The sequence below is a fragment of the Biomphalaria glabrata genome, chromosome 11, assembly GCF_947242115.1.
Source record: "Biomphalaria glabrata chromosome 11, xgBioGlab47.1, whole genome shotgun sequence".
NCBI classification, from domain to species: Eukaryota; Metazoa; Mollusca; class Gastropoda; family Planorbidae; genus Biomphalaria; species Biomphalaria glabrata.
In genome coordinates this window covers 5,889,752-5,898,649 of record NC_074721.1, presented here as the reverse complement: position 1 = coordinate 5,898,649, position 8,898 = coordinate 5,889,752, and positions in this window count along the sequence as shown.

Here is an 8,898-nt window from a genome sequence, read left to right as displayed (position 1 = left end):
AACAACAAAATTACTTTTTTTTTTTTTTTAGGTACATAGACATTCTCACCAGATCCAAATGCCATTGAATGCACTCCCATTTACTTCAATTAAAAAAAAAGGTAAATAAAAGTAAAGGGACCTAGTCTATCCTCAATAATAATAAATGCAAATATCTTCATATATAATAAATGCAAATATCTTCATATGCAAATGAAATGCCTAGCCCTAATAAATGGAATGAATTATAATTATAAGGAATCGATAATCCGATATACCCACGGAAAATTTCCTTTTGTGATCATATCTCCTTAATGTATATGGTATTCCCAATCCCTTTCTATTCTCTGTAGTTATAATCCCTATTCTACCGAGTATTTAGAAAATCCACGGGTGGTGGGAACGGTTTTAAAACGCATATGAGTTATTTATATTATCTGCTCTAAAATATGTTACCGTTGGATAGGTACCCTATAGCCAGAATTATGTAATTAACCTCGTAATCATCACCATTACCTAGTAATATGTACTATATAGTAATGATAACTTTAAAAAAAATGTAATAATTTAGCATAGCATGTACATAATATTAGGAATTTAGGATAAGAGGCGCTTCAGTTTCTCTGACTGGGTTGATGAATATTTTATGTCGCATGTACAAGGGGCAATAACTTTTCCTTTCTCCAACTTGTCAGGTATCAGCCAGAGCTGGGCCTAAGTGATTTAAGAATGTCCACTGATACAGAAACAACACATAGGGCTACTGGAGAACTTAAGTCTTCTACATTCCTTGTTAGTCATGAGTAGTCTGCTAGTGAAGCATCGTAGCCCTGTGTGGGTGTAATACATATCTATGACATTTGCTTAGTATATGCCCTTCTCTAGAGATATGGTTCCTTTGGGTAATGGCAAACTAGCCATTGTATCAAAGTTAGTACTTTCCAACGGGTTTGGAGAGAGGGCTGTAAAAGGTACAGCAGCTATAAAACATAAAAAAAAAAAAAACATGATTTACAAATAGAAAAAAAAAACTAATAAAATACTCAGCAAGACTCAAAGATAGAGGCACATTTCTTATTCCATACGCTAGAACAAATTCTGTCTTAGTACCATTAAAGAATAGAATGGGTTACCTGAATTAGGAAAACCAACGACTTAGCAGACTATATTAGCATATGAAATGCGAGGATTTAATAATCTTATTTTTTAAAAAAAAAACGTCTGTAATATATACTTAAGATAAGAAGATAACCTCATCCAATTTTTTTTACATTTTTTGTTAACACAAACGTTATAATTTCAATAACACTCCTTCAATGAAATGTGTTTTTTTTTTCACATTTGTAACTAATGTATACTACTCATTTATGTAGCTTCTTCACTTAAGGGTTTGTGGGCAAGTTTTGACTATCTCACTAAAGAGGTCACCGGGTCAATAAAGTTTGAGAATCTCTGATCTATGGTGTTTGAGGAAACGGGATAAGCCAATGAGACTCTCGAGGTACAAGTTGCACACGCTGTAAAAACATATTGTACCTTCATAAACCGATGGTCAGAATTCTGCAGAAATAAGACTAGAGCTACTTTACCTTTTGCACTCGTATCCAGAAGTGTCTATAAGTTGAGTGATTTTACTAATGGTGTTACTGTAACCAAATGATTAGATGAGATTTTATGAATTTATTTATGTCCAGATTAAAGTACCTCTAAAATCAACAAGCACTCATTCGGTTTCTTTAATTGTGATGAGGCTTATTACGGGAGAATCTATATTGTATCAGCGGTGGCTGAGCGGTAAAACGCTTGATTTCCAAATCCAAAGTTCGAAGTCTGAACACGGGTTTAAATCATGGTGAAGATTTGGATTTTTAATTTAGGAATTTTCGTGCGCCTCGTGAGTCCAACCAGCTCTAATGGGTACCTGACACTAATTGGGGAAAAGTAAAAGCGGTTGATTTTTGTGCTGGCCACATGATACCCTCGTTAAACGTGGGTCACAAAAACTGATGACTTTTACAATACAATACAAAAAACAGAAATGAAAAAGTGGTTTTAGTGCTGGGACAAGTCCCAAAAAGCCCGTGGAGTCTGGGAGCACATAAGGCGCCCTGACCGCACTTCCCCGTGGTGGAGGCTGTCCAGGCCTGAGCAAGCTATTATAGCACAGTGCAGGACATGCCATTGTACTGTTGGCTCATATTTCTCGCGGCTTTGCCCAAATTTTGATTCACGGTGCCCCGCTGCGGGGAAGAAGAGGAAACCGTGCCTCATATTCTGTTTGACTGCCCCAGACTTGCTAATCTCCGTCTCGACAGGTCTGGGAAACCAAAAATTCTCGACCTGTATGGCGACATTTATGCACTACGCAAGACATCAGGGTTTCAGTCCAGGGCCTTTGCAAGAGAGGATTTGAGCCTCTCAAGCCCTTTCTCTAATGGAGTTTGATGATGATGATGATGATGACTTTTACATCCTCTGCCCTATAGATCGCAAGGTCTGAAAGAAGAAGAAGAGAAAGCAGACATCAACTTCCTTACAATGACCTATAATGTCGACTCTTTTTTTGTAACCGGAATCTGTGGTGTCCTTGTTCAGATATTGGTATAAGTTCTTCGTTTGATACTATTTCAAAAAGCTGCTCCGTATTAGTGTAGATTCCTCTATGATTGAGATCTGAGTTTGATCACGCTCTAAGGGGTTCAGTACCTAATCGGGAATATCCGAGTGAATTGTGTCTTCAAATCTCTGGTTTAGGTCATAGAATAGTACGTAATAGAAATATTGAACAGTACTTAGTATCGAGTTGATAATTATTAAAGGTATCCGATCGGCTAAACTGGCTTTTAGCGAAGAAATTATTTTAATTGTATACAATTTTCATCTTTGTGTGGAACCCCTGTGTTCGTCTTGCGGACGCCTGGGGGTCCGCGGAGCACAGTTTGAGAACTTCTGCCATAGATAGGTTGTGGGGTGGGGGGATGGCGGACGTTTCTTTTTCGTTCTGGGAAAATAAGCATCAAAAGAATTAAAGTTTAAAAGTCTGGCCATGCCATTTGAAACAGGTCGATTTGTACAATTATCTCTAGTTCAAGAATGATAGGAATCTCTTAACTGCAAACTCAGTTTAGATCAGTATTTTTAATTGACATCTGAACTCTGCTTTTATGTCTACAATTTTTTTTGTGTGCTTTGTTTTTATGCAAAACCTTTTTTTCTTCTTAAAATGAAGTCTTTTAATCAGAGTAAAAATGAAGTATGTATTTTGTGATGCACGCGAGAGATAAGGTACAAACAACAATGTTGTGGTAAATGCCGACGTTAGGTACTATTCCAAAGGCCCTCGCTTTCGGCGAGCAAGTCGGCGTGACAAATGTACCTTTCTAAAACGCTTTAAAGACAAGCTCAAGGGCAAGCGCCTGGCAGCAAGTGACCTACAAACGAATGTATTACAAGGATACATTGTCACCAAAAGGAAAGGTACCTCCGAAGACAAGCGATATTAAATGGATCCCTTAAAGTCAATGGTCTGAAATGCATCAGATGCATGCCTCTTGCTCCATTAAATAGCCGGGTCTGCATAGTCACACCCAAGTCTGCATAGTCACACCCAAGTCTGCATAGTCACACCCAAGTCTGCATTCTTGTTTGTCCTTCGAACACAAAACAAACCTTAAATTGTTTATGGTGAAGTGGTATACAATGTGGACTCAAGGATATAACATCAAGTAGTGCCTGGGCAGTTGGACATTGTTAAATAGTTAATGCAATTTTTCCTGCTTGTTGTTATTCAATACTAAGAATGAGCATGGCTGTACACAAAGCAGTGTATTATTTTCAGGATCACATCTTTTAAAAAGTAATTACACATTAAAATTTCCATTTATAGTTAGATCTTACTTTGTAACATAGTGTTCTATTTATCGAATTCTGAAATACAAATCAGAATTGATTGAACGAAATAATTGTAAAGTCTATGAATGTCAAACACATGGTTAACAAGTCTGTGAATATAGCTTTTGATTATTATTAGAAGAAATTTTTAATTTTTTTTTTACAAATCTTATATTAAATGACTCTGACTGTCTGGTACAAATAGTGTACAAATTGTGTACATATTATTTCTCCCACTTTCCATTCTCGGATCAGGTTGAAACTTATAAACATTACTTAATGTCCCTAACACAACACGAATCCATCACAAAAATAACCAACTAATTAATTAATTAGAGAATAATTACTTTGTTTGATATAGAATAAGGGAAATAAATAATACAGTATTGATATTTGCTGTAAATGTGCAGTTCTTTCCCTAATATAATCTGTTTTTATTTTGTTTGTTTTATTTTAAATTGACATTTACAGGTAAGTAGACATTCCGATTTCTCAAAGTGTAGAGAAACTTGATAGCTTTTGTTTTTCCAAGTGATAGATACACACTAGTAGGGAAAGACACAACTCATATTGATCAACTAGATTTCACATAATCTAAATATAAAGATATTTATTACATGATATGCTGATCAGATTAAAAACTTCAATGTGTCTAGTCTTTAAATTTTGTGATATCTTCAAAAAGTCATTTTCCGAGTGAAAAGAGACACGCATCTTTCCTTACTAAGAATGACTTTACTATCTCAAAATTACCGTTTTAGAGTAGAAAGAGTTGATCCGAAGGCTCATTCGAAATAGGCTTGTAACACTGACTGAATAAAGCGATCTGTCTGGAATAGGTCCAAGTCAATGTCTATAAAACAATACTTGCAATGTGTCAGGTACTTTGGACGCACGGACTAGAAAACTTGGCTGAGCACAACAGGAATCCCCGCCATATTCCTAAAGTTTACCAAGCAAAGTATGCGGGACTCGCCAATGATGAAACGGTGCCTGGATTTCTGACATTGTGGTGGGAGCTTTCTTGCAGCTCCGCACTGTGAATGCTCTCCCACTCCTTGAGACACTCCTACAAGAGTCTTAATTTTACTACCCATTTGGCCTAATGGTTTCCTCCAACGATCGTTTTCACCCGAGTGCCACATTGACCAAACTGTCAATGTCAAACTGACCAAGATCTTCAGTACTACTATTGATTGTGGCTTGAGCTCTACTTATAAGCTTTCCTTATGCTTCTTTTTAAACCTTTTTCTTTTTTTTTTCTCTTTCAGTGCACAATTAACAATTATAAAGTGTGCGTAGAAACTAGGTTTCCAGTGTGATTTAGTTTGAGTTTTTAGCTATTTTAAAATAGTTTTAAGAACAACGAATCAACAACTTGCAAAGCTTTACAATTTCATTCTGGCTAATTTGCTTTTATTTCCATAAATTAAACAAATGTATTGTCTCTGTAATTGAGGCAATCACCATAGCACTACAGACAGTGGAAAACAGAACAGGACACACACCACTATTAAATTACCACCTGAACAAAATAAACTCCACACAACTCCCCCTTTGCAGACACTGCGCCCACCCCTTTGAAACCGTAAACCATATCCTCTTTGAATGCCCCTCCCTAACCCACCTTAGGCAGACCCTACTTCCACTACAGCCCTACATAACCAACACCCTGTAAGGCAGTGCTGAACAACTGAAGAAAACAGCACACTATTTTTCCTTGGCACAATCTGCAAAAGAGCTCACAGCTCAGCAGCAATAAAGCTGGCTAGAAGAAGAAGAAGAATTGTCTTTGTAAAATCTAAAATCGCTTTTATTATCATATGTCATGAGTGGAAACGATACATTTTAAATGTTTGCTTTATGAATTTAAAAAAGTAGTGTTATGTTATCATTGTTCCATTTGACGTTAAGTAACCGGGTTAAAATATAGATATGACCCTTTTCTTTAAATATGACTTCAAAACACAGAGTGTAAAGCGCTTGGTTACCAAACCTAGGGTTTGAATCTCGGAGAAGACTGGGATTTTAAATCTCGAGATTTTATAAGTATTTATTTTTAGTAACTAGTTGCCCAAAAGGTTAGTAATTTTGTTACAAGCCTATTAGTGACCCCCTTTGGGTTACCAAAAAAGATACTTAGTTAATAATAATGAAGTCGCTTTGTTTTTGCAACCATTGTGACGTGTACTCCATAGATTGCAAGGTTGTAAAGGGAAATCACTTGACTTTAAATTCTCTCATTTTACATTGATGCAAGTTATTTCCCATTGTTTTCCTAAGAATACATTCTGACTGTCCTGCCATAAAACTCTTTCCAATGTATCAAACACATGACCTTGTCTATTTTCATTGCAAAATGACATTATTTTGTGCTGGTGCCTATGTACGAACAACGTACGATCAATGTTTTGAAGTTGAACCTTTTTTTTTAAAGAACAAAATGGCGGCATGTCACATGACTGTTAATCAAGGGGTGACAGAGGGACACTTCTTATCTATGGTATTTACCTTAAGTTTTGCAGCCAAGAAAACAATAGTCCACGCTTATCACACAGGGCCAGATAAATACAATCTTTGAGTGTACTCCAATGCTATGGAAGACCCGGGAGCAGTTGCTTAGATTATAGAAATATTTGCGTCAATAGCTTTAGGTTAGGTTTGTGATTGAATGAGCATAAGCTGTACAAAGGAAACATCTAAAATGACAACTTTAAAAATGCTGAATTTAGAAATCAAGGCCTCTCTGTAAATTCCTCTTGTTATAAGAATGATTGCTTTTTACAAATACATGTTTTTGTATCTTTTTTTGTATATGGATAAACAAAACAATGTAAGCTATAAAAGTTGCCAACTATAAAAAAAAATATTGAGCTACAAACAGAAGAAGAGATTAGAAATTGGATTCTGAAGGGCTGAAATATATAAACAAACAAAGAAACAAATCTTATCAGTACTTCCATTATTTTGTACACCAGAAACACCAGAAAAGCCATTTATAGTTTTCCCGCTACAGATGAGGATCTATAACAGTGAATTCAATTCCTTTTTGAATACAAAGAAACGTTTGAGTGGAGTGCGGTAATTCCCGTTGAGGGCGTGTTAAAAAAGACTTTTTTCTTTGATGTCACACGAAACAATTTCATTAATTTAAAAAAAAAAGGAGTAAGCCAACTTAAAATTTTAAATAATTAAATAATTTTGACAAGATTATAACGGTCAAACCAGAGATTTTAATGTGGCTAATTAGCTACTAATTTTCCCCCAAAGATATAGAACCTACATAAATAGTCAATTTTCTCAAGCGAATCTTTAAAGGCGTTTTCAAATTACCCGCCCAGCTTACCTCGTGTCAGCTGATAATAGAAATTTAAAAACAAAACAAAAAAACACAAACGGCAAATACAAAAAGTCAAATGATTAAAAGAAAGAACTCTTGCATATTCTGCTGGGCTCCAGAACATATTCCACTAAACTCCAAGATATATCCTGCTTAACTCTTGGAGATACTCCATACGCTAGAACAAATTCGTACCAGTGCTCCTTCTTCCCTAGTGACATTAAAGTATGGAATCAGTTGCCTGAATCAGCCGGGAAAACTAAAGACAGTTGAAGTCATTGATTAACATGCATGACTAGATGCATGAAATGCGTAGGACGTAATTATCTTTTTTTTTTTAAATAACGTCTGTAATATATAAGATGATAAGAAAGGCAAGGATAAGACATCATTAAAAGCACAAATTAGCATATCCTGGTAATTTATAAGAAATAAGATACTAAATGTGTTTCTTACCTGCAATCCCTTAGTAATAACACTTCCCCATTTCCTCCCCCCCAATCATTTATTTAAACTACCCTTTAGTCTAGCTGTAAGCCCTGTGTGTGTAATTATAACCCTTTGGCTAGGAGAACAAATGATCCCAAAAACATCACCCATAAATAACTTTACTCATTAAGTTAGTGTCTACAGTAAACCAGATTTAGGTTCTCGTGACTCGCTCATTGACAAAAAAAATTCCAGGAATAGATTTCAAGACAAATCTCTTTGGTCCAACACAGTATTGTCACTGTATAGTCACTGTATAGTCACTGTATAGTTACTGTATAGTCACTGTATAGTCACTGTATAGTCACTGTATAGTCACTGTATAGTTACTGTATAGTCACTGTATAGTCACTGTATAGTTACTGTATAGTCACTGTATAGTCACTGTATAGTTACTGTATAGTCACTGTATAGTTACTGTATAGTCACTGTATAGTCACTGTATATTCAGGCCACCGAGGACATGTTTAAATTATGGGATACTTTCTTGTTGTTAAGAAACACTTGTAATCTCTACTAGATCTACCAATACAATACAGTAGTGCAGTGTATAGCCAAGCGTAGCCTCTTTACGATTATAACACGAGTGAAACTAACGAAGCCATGGTGAAGATTTTTACAACTTCAACAGGACCTTCTTTTCAAATGCATAAAATTTACAAAAAAAAAATAAAAAAAAATAAGAAATGTTTTAAAAACAACAACAATGAATTAAACGTAGTTGTATTAATTAGTTTGTATTAGTCATGTAATGAAATGTGTAATAGGTCTAGACTAGCAATAATAAAGTTGCTTTGTTGTGTAATAGGTCTAGACTAGCAATAATAAAGTTGCTTTGTTGTGTAATAGGTCTAGACTAGCAATAATAAAGTTGCTTTGTTGTGTAATAGGTCTAGACTAGCAATAATAAAGCTGCTTTGTTGTGTAATAGGTCTAGACTAGCAATAATAAAGCTGCTTTGTTGTGTAATAGGTCTAGACTAGCAATAATGAAGCTGCTTTGTTGTGTAATAGGTCTAGACTAGCAATAATAAAGCTGCTTTGTTGTGTAATAGGTCTAGACTAGCAATAATAAAGCTGCTTTGTTGTGTAATAGGTCTAGACTAGCAATAATAAAGCTGCTTTGTTGTGTAATAGGTCTAGACTAGCAATAATAAAGCTGCTTTGTTGTGTAATAGGTCTAGACTAGCAATAATAAAG